Source organism: Pseudopodoces humilis, chromosome 5 (assembly GCF_049639895.1).
Source record: "Pseudopodoces humilis isolate 2021_Gansu_Grassland_sample_001 chromosome 5, ASM4963989v1, whole genome shotgun sequence".
Taxonomy (NCBI): Eukaryota; Metazoa; Chordata; class Aves; order Passeriformes; family Paridae; genus Pseudopodoces; species Pseudopodoces humilis.
The window spans coordinates 16,352,383-16,379,860 of NC_142204.1; the positions used below are offsets into that span (position 1 = coordinate 16,352,383).

The window sequence follows — 27,478 nt, forward strand, 5'->3', positions numbered from 1 at the left end:
AAGTGGACATGCCACCTCCCAGGGGAAAGAAGTGGGTCTGAGAGCCGTGTTTATTGAGAGCACCTCTTCCCTGTGAGGTTTTACCAGCAGTTTTAGGCAAACGGGACTGGGAAGAGCAGGACAAAGCCCTAATTTCTCTGTGGAAGAAAACACCAGGAAAACAGGTTCTTAGTGCAAATAATGAAAGGCCCTTGGACTTGTACATTTATTTACCCCCAGCCGTGCAATAGATAGCTGAGTTTAATGCACAGGGGAGGCAGGTGCCTGAGAGATGATGGGAAAATGCTGGTGAGAGTGGGACAATGGAACTGCAAATCATCCTGACAGTGTGGAACACAGAGAGCAAGAAGAAAGAAAGGAGCAATCCAAACTGAGACAAAGGCAGGCCAGAATCTGTGCAAATAAATTCCTAACAGATGCAAATATGAGGAAATTAAATGAGTTCAATAAACTGATGGTCAAACCTTTAACAGAAAATTATGTGTAATCCCTCAGCTCTGTCTAGGATAGTGCATTTCTAGGAGTGTTACAAACCACAGTTAGGTCTGCCAGGGTAGGCAGTGCAACGTTGACACGTGGTAGCTTGGATCTCACTAGTGCCAGGGGACTAAGAACATCTTGTGTTTTTCTTCTCAGTTCAAGCTTTAAAGTCCTCCAGAACAGCTGGCAAGGAGGGGCGTTGCTTTCACCCACCAGCTACATTAAACCGCTTTGTTAATACAAAATCATCAAGTTTTCTTTTCCGTTTCCCCTGAATGATGATGCACTTTTCATGTCCCCTTTGAGTCTCAAAGCCCATCATACCCGGAATTATTCAAATCAGATGAAAATGGATGCAGTGGAAATTCCCAGCAGGCTTAGATGGGGCTCAGGGTCTAATTTTAAGAGCCAAACTGATCCTCTCTCTCTCGTGGAGCAGCTAGGTGGCGAACTGGAAAATCAAATCTACTGTTTTATTAAGGATAAGCACAGTATCTGGAGAGCATTCTGCTATGCACAGCAAAGCTGATGGAGCACTTTTTAATACAAGCATGCACGTAGTTATCATCCTAGCAATAAAAAACTATCAACTGCAGATCTTCACTGCAGTTTTTGTTGGGGTTTGTTTGTTTTGTGTAGGAATAGTTATTCCTTGCAAATGCTGCAGTGTCCCAGGTGGGCAGATCTGAAACGAGTTGCAGAACAATCTGAAAAATATATCTGCTGAAAATCAGTGTCAGCTTTGTTCAGATTTGGGAAGACAGTGACTGATAATCACAATATAGCATGTGTTCAAGGTTGTGAGATACTTCAGAGTACAGACAGGAGATTGTGTTTCAGAAAAAAAGAAAGCAAGGAAGAAGTATGCCGCCTCAATTTATGTGATATAGGAGTTTTAAAAAAAACCAAAACACATTAACGAGGGGATCAGCAGAGATATGGTTTTGTTTTTAACATGGGAAGTTTTATAGCTGTTAACACAAAGCTTTAAAAGGCAAAGAGTTAAATAAAATTCTCACTAATTGTGTACAGGTGTGTGGAGTGGCTTATCTGCCTCATAAAAGCTTTACTTGTCATTGACCATAGAAAAACAGGTCCTCCTTGACTTGAATCTCAGGGGTTCATAACCTGAAGTGTCTCGAATGGGGGGAAAATGGGAAAACCCTGAAACGGATGGAACCGCCGGAGGATTTTAGAGCCTCCTCCTGCAGCACCTTGGAGAGCGGCCTGCCCGCAGCCGGCTTGCCCGATTCCTTGTGTCCGTGTGTCCGTGTGTCCGTGTGTCCGTGTGTCCGTGTGTCCCTGTGTCCCTGTGTCCCTGTGTCCCTGTGTCCCTGTGTCCGTGTGTCCCTGTGTCCCTGTGTCCCTGTGTCCGTGTGTCCGTGTGTCCGTGTGTCCCTGTGTCCCTGTGTCCGTGTGTCCGTGTGTCCCTGTGTCCCTGTGTCCCTGTGTCCCTGTGTCCGTGTGTCTGTGGGTCCCTGTGTCCCTGTGTGTCCGTGTGTCCCTGTGTCCCTGTGTGTCCCTGTGTCCCTGTGTCCCTGTGTCCCTGTGTCCGTGTGTCCGTGTGTCCGTGTGTCCCTGTGTCCCTGTGTCCCTGTGTCCGTGTGTCCGTGTGTCCCTGTGTCCGTGTGTCCCTGTGTCCGTGTGTCCCTGTGTCCCTGTGTCCCTGTGTCCCTGTGTCCGTGTGTCCCTGTGTCCGTGTGTCCCTGTGTCCCTGTGTCCCTGTGTCCGTGTGTCCCTGTGTCCCTGTGTCCGTGTGTCTCTGTGTCCCTGTGTCCCTGTGTCCCTGTGTCCCTGTGTCCGTGTGTCCCTGTGTCCGTGTGTCCGTGTGTCCGTGTGTCCCTGTGTCCCTGTGTCCGTGTGTCCCTGTGTCCGTGTGTCCATGTGTCCCTGTGTCCCTGTGTCCCTGTGTCCCTGTGTCCCTGTGTCCGTGTGTCCCTGTGTCCCTGTGTCCCTGTGTCCCTGTGTCCGTGTGTCCCTGTGTCCCTGTGTCCCTGTGTCCCTGTGTCCGTGTGTCCGTGTGTCCGTGTGTCCCTGTGTCCCTGTGTCCCTGTGTCCCTGTGTCCCTGTGTCCGTGTGTCCCTGTGTCCCTGTGTCCGTGTGTCCGTGTGTCTGTGGGTCCCTGTGTCCCTGTGTCCCTGTGTCCGTGTGTCCCTGTGTCCCTGTGTCCCTGTGTCCCTGTGTCCCTGTGTCCCTGTGTCCCTGTGTCCCTGTGTCCGTGTGTCCGTGTGTCCCTGTGTCCCTGTGTCCCTGTGTCCCTGTGTCCCTGTGTCCCTGTGTCCGTGTGTCCCTGTGTCCCTGTGTCCCTGTGTCCGTGTGTCCCTGTGTCCCTGTGTCCGTGTGTCCGTGTGTCCCTGTGTCCCTGTGTGTCCTGTGTCCCTGTGTCCCTGTGTCCGTGTCCCTGTGTCCCTGTGTCCCTGTGTCCGTGTCCCTGTGTCCGTGTGTCCCTGTGTCCCTGTGTCCCTGTGTCCGTGTGTCCGTGTCCCTGTGTCCCTGTGTCCCTGTGTCCCTGTGTCCCTGTGTCCCTGTGTCCCTGTGTCCGTGTGTCCCTGTGTCCCTGTGTCCGTGTGTCCCTGTGTCCCTGTGTCCGTGTGTCCGTGTGTCCCTGTGTCCCTGTGTCCGTGTGTCCCTGTGTCCCTGTGTCCCTGTGTCCCTGTGTCCCTGTGTCCCTGTGTCCGTGTGTCCCTGTGTCCCTGTGTCCCTGTGTCCGTGTGTCCCTGTGTCCGTGTGTCCCTGTGTCCCTGTGTCCCTGTGTCCGTGTGTCCCTGTGTCCCTGTGTCCGTGTGTCCCTGTGTCCCTGTGTCCCTGTGTCCGTGTGTCCCTGTGTCCCTGTGTCCGTGTGTCCCTGTGTCCCTGTGTCCGTGTGTCCCTGTGTCCCTGTGTCCGTGTGTCCCTGTGTCCGTGTGTCCCTGTGTCCGTGTGTCCATGTGTCCCTGTGTCCCTGTGTCCGTGTGTCCGTGTGTCCGTGTGTCCGTGTGTCCCTGTGTCCCTGTGTTCGTGTGTCCCTGTGTCCGTGTGTCCATGTGTCCCTGTGTCCCTGTGTCCCTGTGTCCCTGTGTCCCTGTGTCCGTGTGTCCCTGTGTCCCTGTGTCCCTGTGTCCCTGTGTCCGTGTGTCCCTGTGTCCGTGTGTCCCTGTGTCCCTGTGTCCCTGTGTCCCTGTGTCCGTGTGTCCCTGTGTCCGTGTGTCCCTGTGTCCCTGTGTCCCTGTGTCCCTGTGTCCCTGTGTCCCTGTGTCCGTGTGTCCGTGTGTCTGTGCACACACACACAGACACAGACACATCCTCTTTTGCATGCCGCTTGCTCGTAGTTGCGCTTGCAGCTGCTCAGGCAGACACAAGCCAATAATCGGGTGTGTGTCCCTTGAGGTCACACCTCTAGTTATGAATGCCACATCACTTGGAAGATGAGTCCCCGCAGGAAGCTGGAGAAGGGTGTTTCTGTGTCTTTCACGTGAGCTGCAGTCAGTGGATAGAAATGAGGAAGAGCTCATCGTGCCTTTGAGAGCGTCACAGAACCCCAGAACCCTAGAATGGGAAGGGTTGGAAGGAACCACCAGAGGACACCTGGCCCAGCCTCCCAGTGTCCCCTGGAGCACGTTAGTCAGGACTGCATTCAGATGGCTTCTGAATATTTCAAGAGAAGTTCAAACACACAGAAGAGCACGGTAACCTGAAGCTCAGCACCAGGAAAACTCCTTTCAGTATGGGCTTAAGCAAATAGTTGTGTTATTGCAAAAGAAGAACTTTTCTGCAGAGAGCCTCAGTTACTGGCAACCTGCCCACTTCACTCATGCTGTACACAAGGATGATGTGTGGACACTGGAAAGCAGGTGTTAGACAGGCCGTGCCCTTTTTTTAATTTTAATTAGCTGGGAAAAAGACCAAGAGGTATTTCAAACCCAATTTTTTCTCAGAGCAGCCAGACTGTTGGCAACTTTATGTGCACTCCAGTGACTCCAAAGAGGCACCAAGGACTGTTTGTTTGATGAAGAGATTTAAAGAGGGTCACAGTTCAGGGGGAAATTTTTCCCCCAAATATTACTTTACGAACAGACTCAATAGTTCCTCTTCCCTGGGCATGAAGGGTTCTGTCTGCTCTTTAAACACTCAAGCCCACATAGGAAGCTCTCCAGCAGTGTAACTCTGTAGCTACTTCTTCTTTGAACTTTTGATTCTGCCACAGGGCTTATTCAAAATCTGATACTGATACTGCTCACCCAAGCACACAGAAGGAATGAATGGCCTGGGTGAAGCACATAAATCCAGAAACAGATTCCCTAAAACAGGAGATCCTGAAAATTTTTTTAGTAAACTACTTCAGCAAGCAGTTTAAATCCATCCTAAAAAAATACAAAGTGGAAAATTAATTCAGTTTCTTTTGGGGAGAGGGCGTTGGAAACTATACCTTTTATTTTTTCTACTCCCAAAATGCTGTGTTTTGTGCCTTTTGTCACTTACTGGAGCACTGATGCCTGCAGAAGAAAGGCATTGCCTGATTAAATGGCTTAACTTCATGTTGGTCACAAATACACTCAGCTGGGATGAGAATTCAAGCAATAATCGCAAAACTGACAACCATTTCATTTTAAACCCAGCATTAACAGCAACATTCCATGAGCAGTGCTGGATAGCACCTTCTCCTTAGTGTCCAGTGAGTTGCTGATTTGAATCAAAGTAGTTCTATTTGTCCTGTGTTCTGGGGCAGACATCACTCATCACGCTCAGAAATAATATGACATTATTTTAGCCTTTTCCTCTCTCCCACTGGTAGTGATGGGAGTGGCACACTCACCAAGGGGTTCGCACCACGCACTGCCAGAAGTCCTGAGATGCCAGAGGTGTTTCTGCAATGAGGCACAATGTTTTATAAGTATCTCTTCCATGGATCAGGGCTTATGGGCTCAGATAAAGCTCCACGTGTTTGTGCCTGCTCTGTTTTCAGCACCTGAACCATTATCCTCCAGTGTCTTCTGTAGATGGCCTTAAAAACGCATCTTTCATTTGTTTACCTTACTCTTTAACCTGAGTTTCAGGTTCATTTTTTTTCTACATTTTTCACTTCTTCTCCTTCACAGCTTGAATTTCTCTTGAAGTTTTTTATCTTTGTCTCAGGCTCACAGCATGAGGAAACAAAAGACTTTCCAATCTGTAGGCTGGCAAATTTAACAGCTTTTCTCCAGCAATGGCCAGACTCACATATTTCTGTAGAAAGAGCCAAGCAGTTTAACCCTTAGACATAACAAATTCTGTTTCCTCCTAGAATACTCCTCCAAATCATGGAGAATTATAGTTGCATAAATTCTCCTGTGTGTTTTTTGTTCTCTCTTCTCCTGTTTATCTCAGTATTATGTTCTGTAACTTAGGATATTGATGATATGTCTAGAAACACCCCATTCTTTGAACCTTGGGAAGTTTTCACACCCAAGATCATCCTTGGCTTTGAGAACTACAGTATAAATACATGTTATACTCTTCAAAATCTGTGAAAAATAGTATTTTCTTATATGAGTTTTGAATTTGATACCTAGTACCTCAATTGATGGCCCCACAATGTTTTGGTTTTCTGTCTGAAGTGCAAAATGAGTGATTTCCTGTCTTGTAAAAGCAAATTCCCATATTGGAATTATTAATTTTATCTTTATTTTTTCTATATTTTTTGTTATGTCCCTACTCTCTGAGGGTAAGAATTCCAGGATTTTTTTCTTCACCCTCTGTTCAGCCAAGTGCCTCTGTTTTTTCTTTCTTCATGGCAATTATTTTTCCCTCTTTCTGCTCCCCTTTCACAGCATCTTTCTTGAGATAAGTTAATTTTATTGCAGATACTATTCTGGATGAAACCACACCACTTAGATAGATGGTCTGTATAATGTCTGTATAATGTTCTAATATGATTACCCAATATTATTTCATAAATCAGCATAAACCTTGTTGCTTAACATCCTTCTGCCTTATTTATTTAGCTAATCTCTGAACACATATATGCTAATCTGTTTTGATTTATACTTTTGTCACTGGTATGTTTAACTGAAAAATTTCAGTAAAATACAACATATTTTTTATTCTTCTTCAACATCTACTGCTTTGTATTTTCCAGCACTGAGATTTGTAAACTGTGCTGTTGTTCAGCCACCGTATTTTTTAAATGCATTCAACTGTTCACTTTCTCTGTTGCTTCCAGCCCAGCACAAAACCCATTCTCAATTCACTGCACTCCTCTGAACTGCTACTGGTGTCCCTTTGTCACAACCAATTCTCAAACTCATTTATTACTAATGTCTGAGTGCTAGATTCCTGCTCTTCCTTCCTTTATTACATCATTCCTATCTTATCTGCTTATTCTTTGAAAGAGAATAAAACTCCACCAAATGGAGTTGCTTGGACTTCCCGTCCTTTCTACTTCTAGCAGTTGCACTCAAGTTGTACTGACTCACTCCATCTGTGTACCTACAGCTTCTCCACCTCCAGCCTGCAAATCAAGATAAGGTTAGTAACAGTTACCATCACATATCCCATTACTCAAATTTTTTACTCTTAAATACTTTTTTTTTCTTGTGCAGCTTTGGACTGTAGCCACTATTATCTTTCCATAGAAGTTAAAAATCCTATCATGTTTTTTATCTGCTCACCTTCATTATCAGCACAGAAAGAACTTCACAATATTCCTAAGCATCCTGGAGAGTTTACTTGTGTATTTTGCTGAAAGGTACTCCCACCTAGAAAGGGTGAAATGTGCCTATGAAACATGACAGTAAGCAGCCATTCTTTTCCTCTTCTATGATTTTAGGTTATTTCTTGTCAACGGGATATATTTAATTGTGACAATACTAATAAAAACGGTAACAAAATTTTCTGATTCAGTTTGACTCAACAAACATAACATTTATAGACCCTCTGACAGGATTTCCATATTGTACAGCTTAAAATTACCTGTTTTCACATTCCTCTGTATTAAGTTTTTGATTTAAGTTTTTGAATTGATTTACACTGGAAGGAACAGACTCTCATGAGGAAAGACATGACAATAGTTTTGTAGCTCAAGCTGGTATTAAATCAAATATAAGCAGCCTTTCTAATAAGCTTTTAAACTAGAAGGAGAAAGCTCTCAGATGAAGTTCTACATTGCTGTGGTGATTATTAAGAGCAATGAATCATATGGGGTCAAGTTCAGCCAGCAAACTAAATTAGTTTTGGAGCACTTTTAGACTGTGTCTTGCAGTCACACTTTTAATACTCTTTGGTGATCCAGCAAGACTGTAGATCACAGCATGTGGCAATCTTACACAGGAACAGAGATTTGTATCCACATCTATCTGATTCTCTTGTGAATCCTTAGAATGAAAAATAGCTAAAAAATCTCCTTCCTTCCAGATATTTCTTTCACATTCCAAGTTATCAGTGTGGACTTCTGCTAGGTCAAATACTATTTAATGAAACAGGACCTTCATCAAACCATCTTTTCTATCAGAAATACCAAATTTGGATTTTTACTCTTCCTCACTGTACCACACATTTCATCAACTGAATAGCATTTATTAAGACAAGTTCCTTCTTGTATCACTAGCAGAGACAACAGATGATGCAGTAAAGCTCTGTATATGTCCTCTAAGAAGAAGAAAGTATGTGTTTTCTTCCAGAGTAAGTATATAGACCCTTTTTGACATTAATGAAAAACATGGGGAGTAAAGTTAATTGCATGCAATTATGAGCCACTTGGAATATTAGCATGTCAATGTATTTTAGAACCTTTAGAAGAAGTCACTCTCTGGTGCAAACTTAATAAGCTGCTGAGACTGTTAATATTCTATTCGTGATTTGTCTCTTCAAGGAAAGATATTCCTGAGTACCTGAACTGCCAAGCCCAGTGTAGTGTATTTTCAAAGATTATACTTAGCATTACAGCTGAATTTGTGCACAGAAACAGGCCCAAGTAAAAAGAGTTCTGTAAGCCTTAGAGAGACTTTTCCTGCCTATTTCCACATGCAAGATAAACCCAGATATTGACGTCTTTTGTAAAATGGTGTCATCAGAACTATTATTCTGACAGTTCATGAAAATAGTTGATGAGAATGCCTATGTGAGTGCTCAGTGTTCAGCACAAAAGTGTTGGTTTAAAGGACCTGAATGTGGATGTTATGCTCTCACATGGACTTCAGGGAGTATAGAATAAGCTCAGGAGTCAGAGTTATTACTTTAATACTCACTTGTGTACCAGTTCTCAAAACAGTTCCTTCAAGTGCAGGTTATGCAGAACTTGTGCTCCAAACACAAGGCTGCTCTGACAGAACTGCTGAATATCTACTGTGTGTGTGGCTGTTGAGCAGAGCAGCTGTTACTGAGAACCAGGGCTTTTCTTGGTCATGTTAGTTGTTTAAAAGCTGAAGAACTTAGTGAAAATATAGGCTACAATCTGTCTTGGCTTCCTTTTCTCATTTCTCATTCTCAAAGGAGTTTTGTGAGGCACTGCTAACTGAAGTCTTTCACATGGGGAAAGGTACACATGGCAAAGATGCTATTGCACAAATTAAGAGTGGAGCAGAGAAGCACATATCTGTTTCATGTAATGGGTGGGTTATTCTTTCCTCCTTCTCATGACTCTGGTTCAACAAGGTTAAAATTCACACACCCAAATACTCATAAAATAACATTATAATCATGTTCACAATTAATATTACATCTCTGTACAGCTGTTTCCTTGATTTAGGATCCATTCACTGTATCAGTAAGCAGAAATAGATCACATTGTTTATACAGTTCTTTAAAACAAAAGAAAAATGCTTCAGAAAATGACATTTTTTTATCTGTTAGCTAAGGTACTTTGGGATTTTGTTTATTCCTTTTTTATTTCAGCATATTTTACAGAATTGCTATTGTTGTCTAATGGTCCTTTCTGTCAGAGACTTCCAACTCTGATCTACACTGGGCTTGATTTTTTAGTACATAAATTGCAATTCCAGAAAAAAAATTCCTTGTATCAACTGCAGGTATTTTGTACAAGTTGTTGCCTGAGCTGAGCCCAAACAAAGCACTCTGGAGAAAAAGGACCAAAATCTTTTCAATTCCAGGCAATAATAATATACAGGGAAACAGAAATAGAACAAAAACTTTCTTTCATCATCCCAAGCCATTCTCTGGTTCTCTGGAGGATAAGCAACTAGATCTAGCCCTGTAAAATGAACTCGTTGGTACAACATTAACTTGCAGACTCCAGAGCTTGGACCTAGGCCCTTGAGTCTTCCTGTAGAGGTTTAAGGCTTTGGATTCATAAAAGACAGTTCAGTCAGCAAGCAAGTGCAGCCACTGACTAATAAGAGTCCAGGCAAAGAATGACTCTTGGTGCTCAATGTTTCTGGTTCTTTATATACTAGATTAAGTTTCATCCTCTGTGTGTGTCTGTGGGCAAGGTGATTTGGGACTTCTTGCTGACCAGTTTCTGCACACATAATAATAATATTGGTAGCCAGTTGTATTGATTTTTGTTTGTGATAAAGTTGGTTTTCCTTATAGTAGTTTGTATAGCGCTGTGCTTTGGATTTGTGATGGCAACAGCATTGATAACACATGGGTGTTTTAGTTATTGCTGAGCAGTGCTGACACAGCACCCAGGCCTCTTCTTTTTATTACTTACTTTTTATTCTGGGCAACAATCTGGGAGAGAACACTGCCTGGACAGTTGACCCCAACTAATCAAAGGAATTTTCTGTATGATGCGGTGTTGGGCTCAGTAATAAATAGAGTGGCAGAGGAAGTTTGTCAGGATTGACATTGCTTGGGGACAAACCGAGCATCTGTTGGCTGGTGGTGAGCAATTGGATTTTTTTTGCACCACTTGCTTTTATATTGTTAGGTTTTGGCTTTTTGGCTGGTTGTTTTGCTTCTATTTATTTATTTATTTAATTAATTTAGTTGGTTTTGCTTTTGCTTTTGCTTTTGTTTTTGTTTTTGTTGGTGGGAAGTGAGATAGTGTGTCTATGGGGCTAAACTGACTGCCAGGATAAAACCACAATACTGGCCAGCCACAGTTTTCACAATTTGTTGCAGAAGTCCCAAGCTCTAGATATTTGCTAATGCATTTTAGACCACTGGGCTCAGGTTGTCCAGACTTTGCGTAAGACATCTGAATTATTTTGTTTCTTTTTCAGTAGAAGGGACAATGGAAAGGAAGTTTGCTGCATTCACAAATTCCCACTTCTTTCCCTTTCCCTTTCCCTTTCCCTTTCCCTTTCCCTTTCCCTTTCCCTTTCCCTTTCCCTTTCCCTTTCCCTTTCCCTTTCCCTTTCCCTTTCCCTTTCCCTTTCCCTTTCCCTTTCCCTTTCCCTTTCCCTTTCCCTTTCCCTTTCCCTTTCCCTTCCCCTTCCCCTTCCCCTTCCCCTTCCCCTTCCCCTTCCCCTTCCCCTTCCTTTCCTTTCTTTTTTCTAATATTCAAAATCTGGCAAAACTAAGTTTATTATAAGACACGGTGCTTGTCCAGTATTTCTGATTAAAAAACTGTTGTGGACTACAGGTTATCATTTCCTTTGAGAAAATGTTTGAATGTAAACACAGCAGATGCTACTTGAGGTTGTCATAACTGTGTGTGGCAGCTCATGGAATAATGGCTGCATGGGGAGTCTCGGGCAGAAGAATTCACACAGGACTAAGGAAGATGTGTGTGCTCTTACTGTGGAAATAACAACTGGCTGGAAAAGCCCAATTTAATTTTGTGGTACACATCAGTGTTTCACAATTTCTTGTTGTTCTTCCCTGTGAAGAGGAGAACACTGCAAAAAGTTTTTATTCTGAGAGAAGTGTCAGATATCAACTTGTGATTCTATGAATCTGGCCTTAGAGGAGGAAGGAAGAGGAAAGGTTTTTCTCTATACCCAGTAGACACCAGGGAGATTTCTACTGCCAAAACAATCCACCTTAAAAACACCAACAAATAAAATTCAATAAAATGCTTTCATAAAATAGATTTAAAAAAATATTCTTCCTACAACATTTCCATTAGTTCTAAATGGTAGACTCAGGCAATTGAATAAGAAGATTGAAAATAAGGGTTGAAGAACTGAAGAGCTTTAATAATTCCTATCATTAACTATCCTCAGACAGATATATAAAAAATAATTGGAGGTATTAGTACTTCAGAATTTGACAGTATAACTCAGAGTTGGCACTCTAAACCTGGCAGACAATAAATCAAGATGGTGTTCCCAGATGTGACTTTTGTAATTAAGTATGATCTGCTTAGCCACAATACCCCTGTGGAAGATAAATATTTGTCTCCTCTAAATCATACAAATACTACCCATTGCATGTTCCCTTGAATGGTATAATCAGACTCACTACCACAAAATTAAAATTTTCATTGTTAATGACTCCTAGGATCTAGAAAATGAATGCCCAAAACACAGATACACACACAAAGGAGAAGGAAAAAATACAACAAAAAGCTAAAGGACAGTTTCTAATTTTGATAGTATTTGTTTCCTAAAGAAAATACTCACTATTCAAACTAAATGTGAAGTGCATTTTTCTTCTTTATTTTACAGTGATCAGCTCATTAGCATCTTTTAACTTTTGGTTGAAAGATCACAGAGCTGGTTCAGCCCCTCTTATACTGTGTGGTGAGCAAGGGTCTGGGATGCCCCCAACATCAGAAGGATGTGGACCTGCTGGGGTCCAGAGAAGAGCCATGAAGATGGTCAGAAAACTGGAGCACCTCTCCTGTGCTGGCAGGCTGGGTGAGTTGGGATTGTTCAAGCTGGAGAAGGGAGGGTTCCAGGGCGACCTTAGAGCACCTTACAGCACCTAATGGGGCCCTACAGGAAGGCTGGAGAGGGACATTTCACAAGATCCCGTAGTGAGAGGACAGGGAGTGACAGCTTCACACCAACAGATAGATATCTATCCAATAGATATCTATTGGATATCAGAAAGAAATCCTTCACTGTGAGCACTGTGACACTCTGGTACAGGTTTCCCAGAGAAGCTGCAGATGCTTCATCTCTGTAAATGTCCCAGGCCAGGCCGGATGGGGCTTTGAGCTACTTGGCCTAGTGGAAGGTATCCCTGCCCATGACAGGGGACTTGGATTTAGATGATCTTCCAGATCTCTTCCAACACAGACTTTCTGTGATTCTATATGATTCCTACAGACATGACACACAGAAACTGATTATTCTGGGATTAACCCACAGTACAGGGCAACAAGCACTTGCAGTGATTAAGCAGTCTGTTCTTTCCTTTAAGTATTTAGGGGGCAGAGGCAGAACTTGCCACTGCTTTCCAACAGAGACAACCAATTTGAGGACATGTCAAACCTACCCTTCTGTTCTTCCTGTGGTATAATTACTGTTTGCCTCACTGAGTTACATCCTCACTAATAGGCAGTCCCATTACCGTGGCTTCCTCGCATCCACAGTGAAAGCAGCAAGAAACAATCACCTGTTGTTTTCATCAGGTTCAACCCAGCCCTGAGAAAGCAGCTGCAGAGCTATTGTTATGGTCTCTACCAGATCTATTTATACACAGGCATATGGAACATCTTCCCTGCACTGGTACTTTTCTGCTCAAGTGTTATGGCTTGCTTTTTAGGTTATTAATAACAACAAGAGCAATAATAACGATGAAACAACAACAACAATAATAATATTAATAATAATAATAATAAATCTACCCCATCAGCATCTGCATTTTCAGTCATTTTTTGTTGCATCCTTTTTTCCCCAGTTTCCTTGTTAGTTTTCTTTCTTCCATATACTTCCAGGTGCTTAATGTTTAGACTGTAAGATCCTAGAGCAAAAGTTTTCAAACTTTTGTGTTTATATACCCTGAAAAAAACCAAAACTAATGGAGCTGCAACTATAAGACTAGTGAGTACAGATTTATTTTTGTTAGCTATATTTCCTGCCTTCCCTAGAAATAGCCAAAGCACCTCCAGGGGGTCGTAGACAAATCACTGGAAAACAGAGATATAAAAGGTGAGTTTCCTGTGCCTTGAGGTTAGAGTCAAGCAAACTTTCAGGTATTGTCTGCAGTGTTTTAGGGTTTGAGAAAGCTCCTCTGCAGCATGGATGTAGGGATGTGGCATCTTGTGGGAGGGAGTTGATGCAGTATGACATGCAAGAAAAAGAGAGAGAAACAATATTTTTAGGCTAAGGACTATAAAAAGTCTTTTTTAATCTGTCAGGAGTAGATCTCAGTGTCTCAAGGTAGACAATATACAATAACAATATACAGAAGATATAAAAATATCTTCTTTATTTAGAGAACAAAGGGTACCTTTGGGACTCGGTTCTTTTGACAAAACTATATTGTCCTTTATTATTATTTGTTCAGAAAATGCAGTGGAAGTTGCACAAATAAGTGCACAGTGTTTTTAATGGTTTTAAGATCAACACTGGTTGATCAAAATAGCATATAATAATTTTTTCATATATATATTTGAAATTTACAATAATCAATAGAATATCAGTGACAATAGTAGCTGAGGAATAATTCAATGATTATGCTACCCTCAGAAAATGTTTTTTTGCCATGGTGGAACAGATTTGTGGAAAAGACAGTGTTTATTGTTTCTGTTTCAGCATATGTCTGAATATTAAAAGTATGACATTTTTTTTTAGAGAGAGTTCAGACTTTAAAATTTAATATATCCACAACTCAGTGGAAATTAAAAATTAGATTTTTGACAGACTCAATTTTGTTTGTACCTGTAATAAAATCTAGATAAATAATTTCAAGCTTTTTGAAGAATGTCTTTAGAGAGACAAATGTATGCATTAAGGGATCTTTGGATGAAATTCTTGTGGGATCTCTTTATATGAACATACATATTTATGTATGAGAAAGGATATGTTTGTTTTGAGTTGTGATAATAAGTTAATTTTATGACCTAAGGTTTTCTATAGTTTTTTTTCTCTCTCATATAAACCAGTCACTCTCCCTGCCTGCGACTGTCACTCCAGGTGGGCTAGAACCTTCCAGATTTATTTTCTTTGTGTTATATTCAAATATATGCTAAAAACCTACTGCTTTACACTTCAGTTAACCCTGAAACCTCTGCTGTCAAACCCTTCTTTGGCAGTACCTGAGAAAATTGTACCAAGAGCCGCAATCTGAGTGTTTGACCCTGCACCTCACATCAGACCGACACCCTTTGCCTTCCTACACACAGACCAGAGGCTTTCAGGGGCTTTCCAGGACTCAGGAATTGCAGTCATCACCAGGTGTAGATAAACTTTTTGTGGTCTCTTCCTTAGGAAGAATGTGTTTTAATTTCATGGAGCGAGAGGGGTCTTAACTAATCTCTGCTTTACTTAATTAGATGTGCTAGCAGAAATTTCCATGCCACCTCTCGAGGAAACAACAGGAGGGAATTTGAAAAGAAGTTGCTGGTTAAAATGAGTAAAGATGTTATACACACCTCTTCTGCCTGCCTAATTACTCATGACATGAACACACACAGCTGTGACTAGGATGCACCAGAACAAACTGTTCTATATATTCACAGCAGCTTCCTGTGTATTCCAGCAAATACATAAGGACCTGTAGAAAATGCAGTGTCAGTGGTCTCTTGGCAACTCTGTTAAGTAAACTCATATGAGGACTGTAATAGAAAATAAAAGCATTCACTTACAAAAGGTTTTCAGTCCTTCTAAGATGTTATAAGGATACTTACCTCCTGAGGGATTAATTTGTTGCAGGCAGATACTGAATGTTCCCAAGGCCGCATTGGGAATTCTCTGCTGAGTGAGTGTGAAGCTTCTGCAGCTTGTGCTGAAGTGAAGTTTAAGGAGCTTGTAGCTGTGTGTCTGAGGAAACACATTGGCTCATTTTCTTCTGCCTTTGAAATCAGAATCAGAATTAGAATCAGATCAAGAAACTTTATTATAAGGAAATGAACATACATCTATGGAGCTTGATTTCTCTGCCAATTAGACTGGTTTTGTGCTAGGGCAGCTACATGCATTTCTAGGTAATTCTTCTCATTTACTGCTGATTTAAGTGAAAGGAGAACCATGTTCTGTGGTCTAAGAAGAGAAGATTGTTATAAATGCTAAGTACTTGCCATAGACAATATTTTGTGTAGGTTCAAACCAATTCCTGAGATAAATTTGGTTCTATTTTAGCTTATCCTGGTTACTTCCATTTGCAAAGTTTTTTGCAAACCCAAACACCTTCATGAAGGCTCATGAAAATTGTAACTGTCATGCAGACTGAGTGATTGAAGTGATTAAAACTCTGAAGAAGAAAATATGTTTAAAGATTTATTAAAAAATAAAATGTATATACTGCTGAAGATATAATTCTGGTATCACCTTCAAATGTTATCAGGTAGAGTTATTTGCATGATGACAGGGAACAGAGGACAAACTCCTTCTTGTACTTGCTACCATGTCCTTACTTTGTGTATGGAGAAGAGAACAGGTTCCACAGTGCAGAAAGTCATCTGCAAAAGAGGTGATTCCTGTCCATTTCAAAAAATTCCCAAAAGTTAATCTGAAGAAATGGTATATTATATTCAGAGAAAAAGAGAACATGCTTTGGTAAAAAGTAATTCAAAATAATATGATTTTTTACTTGCCTTGCCTCTTTTTTTTTTTTTTGTGTGTGTGTGTGTGTGTGTGTGTTTTGCTGGTAAGTGGAAAATGTATCATACAATATTAAGACAAACTTGTAATAACCTTTCATGACTCTGTGGTCAGAGGGCCAAGTCCTGGTTCTGTCAATGTGACTTGCTAAAGTATAATTGATTTATATAGGTTCATGCTCTTAATGAGACTCATGCAAAAGAGATGAGTTCTTGGAAGTTTTGCAGCAAAGGATTATTTTCAGTTTTTGTTATAAACACATGGTGCATTCACTTACCTTCTTAGTCCTTTGTTTCATGTAGATATAGATTGGAACTTTATAAACCCAGCCTTTTAATTTTTAATACCAGTGTTGTTCATACAGGAGGACTTAAAATTTATGCAACCTTTTAATCAAGTTTCACTGTGTTCTGTCATCTTTCTTCAAAAAAATTGCAAACTTTTCATGGAATTTGACTCACATTTTCAGAGTAATAAACCTACCCAGAAAACCACTTGAACACATTCCTTGAAAAAATATAACATCATTCTAGGACTTTGAGTTTTTTACCTTTAGGTCATACTTGAGATTTCCAGAGAGGCTTTCCATAGAAAATATTATTTTACACTAATGCATATTCTAAGAAAAGCTGGTCACAAATATTCATCATACAGAGGTAACTCCTGGATCTGTCTGGGAGATGAGGAGCAAGTGTCTGCTAGTCACAGCTGTCATCACAGATTCCAGCAGTAAAGTTCAACATATGGCAGCTCCACACAGAGTTGCCTTTATTTAGACATTGTTTGTTGCTCACAGGGGGTGAATAGTTACATCCCATGACAAGGTTTCTGCTTCCCAGTTGAATTAGTGAACATTTTACAACCAGCAAATAATGTGAAGAATATCAGAAATGAGAGAGTGAATGCTTTTGTTTGCACAGGAAGATCCCAGTTCTCCTGTTTAGAGGGGTATTTAAGTGATGCACGGCTGGGCCTCAAGCATCAACATGAAATGCACCAAGGACGAGATGAGCAAACATGATTGAATTCTGTATTTATAATAAATAGTTTGACTAATTTGAATGATTTTTAGACAGCCTACAGCCAGTTCTAGCACAGAGCTGCACAGAACAGCAAAATCGAGCTGAGAGCCCTAAAAAGAGTGTCCCTTTCTGCACTTGTTGAAACTGGGGTCACTTAAAGCACATCCTTTTCCCAAGTGTCAGAGAAAAAAAAAAATCCCATGGGAAAAGTGGGTTTGTTGGCACTGTTGCAGAGAACAGAAACACATGGTCATTTCAATGAAGTAGCAGGCAAGCCTTTGAAAAATGTTTTTGAGAGGCCAGAAAAATGCTGTGGAAAAGCTTAAGGTGGAATAACACCAATACTGCTGAATTGATGGGAGAGTCCTTGTGCGTGTCAGGTTAAAGAAGTCACATGCAAAAAGGAGTACCTCAGGGTTGTTGGAATTGTGTGCTATTGTATAGTTAATGAAGGCCACGAGATCTCCATCTTTTACTAATTTTAAATCTCAATTGAGGGCTAAGAAGGAATAATATGTCAAGTAGGAGTCTGAATCAAAACTCCAGATCTACATGTCCATCATCCTGAAGCAAATTTGGTTCTAGAGCCAAATGCTGCTGCCTGGGCTCAGTGCCAGAGATGTAGTGGTGACTCATTAGTAGCATGTCCAGGGTAAATGAAGGCTTCCTGGAGGTATGAGCATATTGCCTGAAAGCCCAGCAGTGCTGATGGAAGCACTCCCTACCAAGAGCTTTAAATCAAGCTGTTAAAACTGGGTTCCTGGGGATATTACTAAATCTCCATTATACATCTTGGGCTCCTGAAGAAATGTAGCCATATGTCTACTTGATGAATCACTGAGATTTCTGATAGAAACATCTCATCTGGTACTGATCCTACCAATTTCTATCTAGTTGAAGTTCCAGCAACCAACTACAGTCCAGTATGTTATAAAACTGAGCCACCTTCTTGCAAGTATCTCAGACACTTCAGTGTTGCCGTAATATGTTTTTCTCACACTTTACATCTATTTTTAAAAAATGCCTTTGTTATAGAAGAGGTTGAAGAAAGGATCCATGGCATCAGGAAGGCAGAAAGCTTTTGCAGAAACAGTCAACTTTGCTATTGTATTTGGGATGAAAAACCCACATCCATATCACCTTCATATTCTAACAAGTCAACAGAAAAAGTGTTTAAGAGAAAACTGTTATCAATTAATCGCGTCTCAGAGACCTCAGGTTCCCAATGTAGGCACAATGGCATTGAAAGTTGAATTTATAGAAGCAAATAATTAAACATTTAAATTATTAAGTTTAAAATTGAAAAATCAAAGTTCCAACATCAGCAAAAAGTGGGAAAAAAAGTAGTTGCCTCTGCTTTGCAGTCTATGTATCATTACTGGAAGGGATGCAAAGAAATTAACACAAAATACTTTGAAGGACCTACTTATTGCTGAGTGATGCTGTGGATCAAACAAATCTTATGTAAATATACTTCAAAGTGTTAAAGTATTAAAAAATTATAGAAACATAGGAGGTGAAGGTGAGAAGAGTGAGGAATGACACAACTATACCAGCTCTTTCTGACATGTGTGTTTATTTAGTCTGACATGAAGGAGAATCCCTGAGCCCAAGTTTTCCTGAAAAGCAAAGTATAAAGGAGTAGAGAGAATTTTCTTAATCAAATGCTCTACTTGCATTTTGTGACAACTGCACCTTTTTTTCCTTTCTGAAAAACCGGTCACATTTTTTAATAACTTTGGTATTTCTTGGAAAGCCTAGGAAAACAGTAAGAGTAAGTTTTAATGTTTTCTTGGTTTTGATAAATGTCCCAATTTGAAAAGAACCTCTTAAGTTTCAAAGGCATAGAAGTATTTCCTAAAAAAACCCTGAATTCTGAGAAGAGATTAAAATTACTTCTAATTTCAAAATTTGGATTGACACAGTGATCACTACTTCTAATAAAACATCTTGGAAGCACACATGGCTGAAATGCAAGGTATTAGCAACAATAAGAGCAAGTCATTGATTTGTATGACTTCATGAGGATTTATAACCCTTGAATAAATTTGTTAATAGCTTATTAAAATTAATATAAGAGAATGCAACATTAATGGTAAAATACAGCAAATTAAATACTCAGATTGAAAATGAAATGAGAACACAAAATGAGGCAAATCTTCAGAGAGTATGAATAAGTCAAGAGTCCATTTAAGTCAGGGGAGATGGAGCAGTAAATGCCAGCTGATCATGTGGCTCCACAAACTAAAATCTGTTGTCCTCTCATTAACAGTGGAGCACCCAGTGATCTTAATGCACTGGACTGTGCAAAGCCTTTGTACAGTAAAAAAATAATGTTATTTTTCTGGTGTCATAAATGGAATTTGAAGGTGTGAAGAGGTTAAGTGATTTGCAAAGGTCACAGGACAGATAAGTGGCAGAGCCAGGAATAGATATGGCATGTCATGACTCCTTGCAGTAACCAGAGGACCATCTGGCTTGTCAGAATAAATCCACATTTAATTAGGTGATGTTCTAAGGGCAAACAAGAATGCCAGCATAGGTTAAATGTCATCTAATGATTTGTCCTCACAGCAGTTCATCTGAAACAAGCCATTGTGTAGCCCTGTTTCTAATCTGTTGCATCACAACTTCTGCTACATGACTGTTATGAAAAAATCTTTCATCTTTGTCCTCAAATGCAAATTCAGAAGATGTAGTGTTGATTAGGCTGTGCTTTGTCTGGAGATAAAAGCAAGGAAATGTCTTGATTTACTCTATACAAAACTTAATACAAATATCAGATCAGTGCCCTTACTGCTTTTTTATTAATTCCATGCATTAACCCACTGGGGAAAGAAATCCCACCTGATTTTATTGAAGGCAGTTCTCCTAAACTGAAATTTAGTTTAGCTCCTCCTTAGCAGCAGCTGAGCACTGAGTAGGGTGAGGAGACCTGTCACCTGTAACAAACAGTTGTGCTGTAACAAATTCTTACTTGTGGCCACATAAGAATCCAGGACTGGCCAAGACACTGATATGCCTCTCACTTACTTTGGCTGAGTTTGCATTTGACCAAAAAATCCTAAATTCCTTGACATCAGTCTTCCTTTCCCTTCTGTTTCCCTACCTGCTGTCTCCCTAGCAGCACCAGATACAGCTAATGGGGCTGTTTTCTCCTCCCCTTGGCTGCAGACACAAATTTCATAGTGGGATAACTCTTAACCACCTTTATGTTAATACAGTAAATCTCAGAGCATGTTTTACTCAGATATTCCATTTGGCTGCAATTTAGTCTTTTCACATTTTACTCCTACACTCTCCTTTCTAGAAGTTACCTTGATGAGAGAATTATTTATTTATTTATTTATTTTCCCTGAGCATCTCATAACATCTCATTTTCCTGCAAGAACATAAAGTGGCCATAAAATATTCTGCAGTGTTAACTGTGCAGGAAAGGCAGTACATAAGAAATAGGGAGGAGAGCTTTAGACATTGTAATTCACTTCCAGTAAGCCAAAGCTGGAATGACTTGCCTCAGCTAAAAACCTGACTTATAACCAACAACTGGGCCATAGTCTAAGATGACCTTCCTCCTTTTATTATGAATCTTTGAGTAAGACAATAATATGACAATGTCATTTCTCAGGGAAAAGAGAGAACTGTAGACTCTTCTGTTGAAGTTAGCTATCATTAGCTATGCCAATCATATCCTGCTCCAGAGATAATTACCAGAGTGTGAGAATGTACCTGGAATCTTATAGTAAATTAAATGCTTAAATAAGTTTCATGCAGGTAATTGCAAGCAAAATGAAAAGAAATAAAATAATAAAGAAAGCATGAGGGAGAGAGAAACAAAGGCAAGATGAAAATGGAGACTTAGGGAAAATAATTTCATGAAAATCTTTCAAGACCTACTTTAACCGATGACTGATATTAATATATATGCAATTCATAAAAAGTAATTTAAAAGGAAATGAAAATAATAAATTTAAGATATATATAAAAGTTATTCTGCCCAACTACCTTTGCTGCTGCTTTGTCATTATCCAGTTGGACTGTTCAGTTGACCAAAATAACAAGATTCATTCCCAAGTTTCATTCCCACTTGGCACCTCCTTCCTTTCTATAAAACCCTTTGTCAACATATTAAAGGCCTGACACTGTTGCTGCCAATAATGTGATTCCACAGTTTTTAGCCAATACTCTGGACATAAAGTCTGCCAATTGGCTTTTGTACTCTGGAGACATTGGCACCTCCACCATGCTCCTCAAAAATGGCCTTAGGAAGAAGGAAGAGATTTGTAGTCTTCATATTTCCTCAGTGCCCTATTAGGTATGTGATGCTGGTGTGTCTGGAGTTAACAGATCTCACTGCAGAGCCTCCTGCTGCTTACTTCTTTCTCTGTCCCCAGGAGTGTGACTGTGCACTTTGATTATCCAAGGCCATAAGCCCCTGAGAATTACATTAAATAATTGTTTCCATTTTCTTTTGGTGAGCTCTGTTTTAAACTTTCATTTTTTCCTTTGAGGTGCTTTGTTTTCAGACCCTACCAATCACCCACATTTAACTCTGTGAAGTTATCACTGTTCAGTTAGCAGGAGGTGCATGTTTCAGACTTAGATAAAATTTCTGGGGCATTTTGGGAAGGGAAGTGTAAAGACAGAAAAGGAAAAAGAAAAGAGATGACAATAGTACAAGCTCATTTTAACAGATTATCAATAATTCAATGCAAGATGATTTTTCATAATTTCTTTCATGTGAATTCTTCTCCTAAAATGCTTTACAAAATAAATAATACAAGACCATAGATATTATAATGTATAAGTTAAAGACCAACAGAAGCAGAAAAATACTGCCTGCAGAACATATTAAAGAGAGACAAAGGCCAATAACATAGAGAAGGGAGTGGAAGAAATTAAGAGGTGCAGGCAGGGGAATGAGGAGAGGTTTGCTGATGAGATCTGATAAGGGATGGAGAGTTGATGAGGCAGAGAGATACTGGAAGACTGTTGCAGATGTCAAGAGACTGTGCAGAGGGTCAGAGAGAGCTGGAGTTAAACCAGGGGAGGAAGAAGGAGGGTTGACAAATGGAAGACCTGGAAGTACACTAATAGGGAAGGCATTTTGCAGCCAGTGCCTGAGGTGATTGGGCTGCTCAGGGATTTCCCTGGATACAGAAGGGCTATGGGCTGGTGGGTTTGGTAAAAACTACAAGATAGTATTTTGTTTGCTGCCAAGATGCAGAAAAGCCTGGGACAGGCTGTGCAGGTTGTGTCACCAAGGCAAAGGAACTTGGAATTTTATGGGGTGGGGGGAGAATAATAAAATAAAATTATCTATCTTCAGATATTAGTAATTTATTAAGTCCAGGTACAGTTTACATAGGGATAAGTTCAAATGATAGTAAAGTCCCCTCAGACCTTGAAGCCCACCCATCTGAGATGGCTTTCCAAGTTTCCTTGCTACACTGGCTCTGCCTTTGACCTACCCTGCCACTGGTTCCTCTATGAGAATATCTGCTCTAGCCAAAAGTAGATTGATATGCTGGAAATGTTTTAGAAATGGCTCCATTTTAGCATCTGCACTTTTAAGTGCAAACATATTGAACATTCAAATTTAGCTGTGCACTTAAGACTTGGGCTCACAAATTTGGTTTGGATCTTTAAACTGATTTGTTCAATGCTAGGTTCTGCCTGTGTAAAATCAGGGAATATTAGAAGTTTTGCAGCTTCATTTTCCACCCCTGACTACTCATAATGCCTAAAACTACTTTTTGTCTTCTAGTACTGACTGCTGAACATTTGATTTCACCTTGGTTCTAAAGGTCATGATAGAGTTATATATGAAACCAGAAGGATATTCAGTCCTGTGATCAAAGGGTATAGGTTTGAGCCTGAGGCCTAATGAGATTAATTTTTTTCCAGAAGTAGTGAAGGGCAAATATCCCTATGTCACTTTCTTCATTCCAGACTTACTCCCAAATTCCACATGAAGTCATTTCTGTGCAAAAGAACAGCTTGAGAAGAGTTTAAAAGTGAATTTATTTATCCAACCAAATACTTTCAGAAATAGAATGACTTCTCCAAAAGCTGGTTTGTGGGCCAGTTTGGTGCTCTATAAAATCATTATTATTAAACCTGCTGGCATTATTATTAAACCAACTGGCTTTAAATTAAGTCTCTAATTTTGATCAAAAGAGAAAAAATCTGTTACAGACTTAGGAAATTGTTAACAACTCCCTTGATCTTCCCAAAACATCAGACAGCAAAACAAAACAAGAATAACTAATCAACATATTTGTTTTTCTTCAGAGGTTTCAGAGATCACTCGTGTGTCCTAGTCAGACCGATGTAAATTCAAAATAAGGAATTGTGCCAAAATGTGCTGAAAGCAGATGCAAGTAAGCAAAAGGAGCTGAATTCCTACTTATCTGCAGAAAGCCCCATGATATTAGGCAGATATAATCTGCAGAAAAATACTTTGTTTTGTAAGAGAAGTTAATTTTAATGAGATTTTAGCTAAATCATAAAACAGTAATTTTGCAAACGATTGTAGTCATACTTCAGTAAAATTAATTTTGGAAATTATGGCCAAAGTGTGGTATTTTCTTCAAAACTGTAACCCTGTTTTCTGCCTTCCTCTGCAATTGTCTATATTTTGGGCAATTAATTTTGTTTCTCAACAGTATCTAAAAGTTATATGCAGTGTGTCACAGACTGACCTGCAATTTAATGAAGACAGTAGTGATATTAGTTGATTTTATCTAAGAAAGAAAACAAAAAGTATCAGAAAAAATATCTAATAGTTTAGGTGATTTTTAAAATTTTTTCTTTTTTAAGCCCACTTGATAAGTGTCCATCTGATACAGAATTCCTACATGTACAGGGAAATATTTTAATTACTATAAAGGTGCAAATGTATCCACCAGGCAGATGTCAGGGAATGTCTGCATTGCAAAACTTCAACTGCATTTCAATTGCTGTTGTGCTGGGTTTTTTTTAATGACCTGAATGTGCATCCCAGGATATGCATATATTTTTTAGCTACACTGCTAATATGAAATAATTAGACACATAAATCATCGAATTAACTAGGTTGGAAAATACCTCTGAGGTCACTGAGCCCAACCTGTGACCTAACACCACCTTGGTCAGCCAGAGCTGAGACACTGAGTGCTACATCCAGCCTTTACTTAAGCACCTCCAGGGACAGTGACTGCAAATAACAATAAACTCAAATTTTCATACCCACAGGCAGTAACCTGGCAAGAGCTATGAATTTTGCAGGGTTCCTTAAGTACCATTTGGCTTGCTTTGTCACAGCCAATGGGAAATAAAGAAAAGGAAGAAAGTAAAGTGATCTCCAGAAGATGTTTGACTACTAGCCTCAAGTCTTAGACCAACAAGATTTCTGACCAAGATGTTGTCAGTTTTCTGATCACTATTTCTGACATAAATATACATTAATTAAAATACATTTGCGGATGAAATAAATTGCCTTTTTCAGAAAATAAAGCAATTATGGTTCTGATAGGTAACTTGATTTGGCACACTAGCTAGCTAACCTGTGTGCCTGGTATAGCACTAGGTTTTCAAGCATTGCCTGGTGTAGAGAACAGAGTACTCAGCCTCTGAACAGCTGTTTTCCACTAATTGGTGGAATTAGAGCTAATAATATGCCAACCAAGACCATACAGAATTGTTTTGTTCTTATTTTTCTAACCTGAGCACATTAAGTTTAAGGAGAATGCAAACCTACCTTCCTTCCTTGTGAATGCCAGTCTAGCAAAAGTCAATGGCTCTTAAAGTAGGGTACAAACAAAACAGGTGGTATATATGCTATTTCCTAGGGATTACTCCAGCCCCTGGATTGTTCTGCCTCTCTCCCTCATTTCTCACTTTAAGGAAGCTTGGAACTTATTGGACCACTGTGTGAGTGGTCAGCTCATTAGCTGAAGAAAAAGAAAAACCCACGCAAACTAACAAGAGAAGCCCTAGAGACTTGAGAGTTTTCTGCAGGATTAGTTGATTGAATTAGATGATAAAAGATCTACCGAAGAAGCAAAAGCAGAATTACAGCCATCTATTCAAGAATATGTGAGGGAGTAAGATATAATTGTTTTCCATTTTTATGGAGGTTGAATTTTAGTTTAGATCTTTATCATGTAACTTCTCTTATTCACAAACCACACTGAAAAAAACACTGACCGTGGTAGTCATGTAGCTGCAGTTTTGAAAATCCTTCAAGGACAGAAACAGAAGAATTGTTGCTAGAAGACCCAAAGATCTTCTTGGATCCAGTCTGCAACAAAGTTCTTGTGGCCATACACCAGTTCTGTGATTTATTTTTCAGTGAAAAGTCAATTCTGTTTAGGTCATTCAGAGCAGACCATATCGACCTGAAAATAAAGAGCAGGAAGATGAAAGAAGTTAATCTTTGTCATCTGTAGTCTCCACATGATTGGGCTGACTCAGAAGTGACACATTTTTGACTCAAGAATGGAATAGTTACATTCCATTTATGGTGGGGATATTACAAACATCAAAATACAATTAAACCAAGCTAGTCTATGTAACCACCCCTACCTGAGCAGGATCCAGCTGTGAGGAACCTGTCTGACACTATAATCTTCAGCAGCAGAAGCTCTCAGGATGCTTCAGTGCAGTGACGAGCCTGTGAGAAGAACAGAAGGGGGCAGAATGAATTCCAGCTCCAGTCCCACATTCCTGTCCATTAAAAGCAAGTGTTCAACTTTAAAAATGCAAATAAAGATATGAAAGGAGACCAAATAAAAGCACTAGCATTAACAGCTTCTCATAGCCCTTTATAGCTCTCTGCAGTGATTACATCCTATTTACTTCCACTTCTTGAAGTTCTGTTATTGTATTCTAGCCACAGGGGAAAAAAAAAAAACCAAAAAAGTCCCTTTAATTATTCTTCAATGTTTTTTGCCAGCCAGGCCCTGTGTTCTGGATTGAAATCAATGTTAATGGCTTTTGAGACTCCAGTATAGATATATTTTTTAATTGATGTCTCCTCTTCCTCCTGCTGACCCAATTCCCATTTTCATTAAATTCAAAAACACATTGAAGATCCACTCAGATCTGATAAATTATTTTAGCTCCTTTCTGCAATAACTAAATTTAATAGTGCTTTGCTGGCACAATTAATTACTGGCACAAATATTTGAAATTTGTGAACAACAGCTGAGCTGCAGTGGCAGAAAACAGGTGGTCTGGTGGCTGTTAGGATCCAAGTAGCGAGCAAACTAAGAAAATGTGGGCTGCTGGGTGGACTTATTACTACAATTTTTGTTTGAAACTCCTCCTTATCCATTAGTTTAAATCTTTATTCCATCTGACAGGGCAGTTGCCATTATAGACTTCCTCTGTGGGACTGTTTATAGTTATAGAGAAGACACATAAGAATTTGCTAGGCTAGGAAAGAAGGAATGGAACAAAAGCAGAAGAGGTGTTTAGAATGACAATTAAATTATTTGGGATGCTGGCGATAAAGTGTGGAATTTTTTTACCTGTGGGCCTCATTGATGCAACAGAGAGGCAGGGAATTCTACAGCTCAAAGAGAGGAGTAGGCAGTTAAAGTTGGCAGAAGGAAGGAAGTAAAGTTCAGTAGATGCCATACTGTGATATTTCTTAGTTTTTCTTCCTGCCAGAGGTGAATTTGCTGGGCTGGTACCCACTGTGTAAGCACTGCATCCCGTGGTGGGAAATGTGATGTCTGCAGAGCATCACTGCTGTGAGCACTGTCTGCATGTAGCTGTGCTCACAGCTAGGTCAGCAAGCACAGGTCTGGGGATTTTTGCTGTGCCAGGCAGGAGGATCAGCTGTTTGAGGAAATGTGGTTGAGCTCACCTGTTGCCCCTGTGCTCTGGGCCCAAGAAGCAAGAACATTCATTAATTGTACACCTGGCCACCTGCTTTTTCCTAGACAATATTGCTATGAATCACATCTCTCAAGCTGAGAAATATTCAAACACAAGTCCTGCAGGAATTTTATGTAACGCCTTACTTGTCATCAATGCCAGATGGAAGCAGGAGCACTCCACCCCTCAGTCTTTCCCATGAAGTTTTCTACCTCCTACAACAATATACTTGACCTGGGGGAGAAAACAAGCTCAGTAAAAGAATTCCTTTTTTTCTGAAGTACGCGTTAGAGAAATTTTCATTGTACTACTATCATTAAATTCATAAGTGTGTCCTAGCATGAATTTTAAGAGAAGTTTTATAAATACATGACAAATCCACACAATCTCTGCTCCAAGCAGTTTTGTAGCCTGCAGCAAGAGATGAAAGGTGAATTTAGGAAGACACAGAAGGACAAGAGAAAGCTGCAACAGCCTTGTGTCAGTGGGAAAACCTGACCAATATGCCAGTCTGTTTTTTCCTGTTGGTCACTTGAA

General features: G+C 40.2%; 1 long non-coding RNA gene across 1 annotated transcript; it reads right to left on the reverse strand.

Moving 5' to 3' along the window:
* Positions 1–15,187: 15,187 nt before the first annotated feature.
* Positions 15,188–27,165, reverse strand: LOC148184284 (uncharacterized). Its single transcript, XR_015772530.1, has 4 exons — positions 27,088–27,165; positions 25,643–25,730; positions 25,265–25,455; positions 15,188–15,304 (listed from the first exon to the last, which is right to left on the reverse strand). It is a non-coding gene; the product is annotated as an uncharacterized LOC148184284 (long non-coding RNA).
* Between the last annotated feature and the right edge of the window lie 313 nt (positions 27,166–27,478).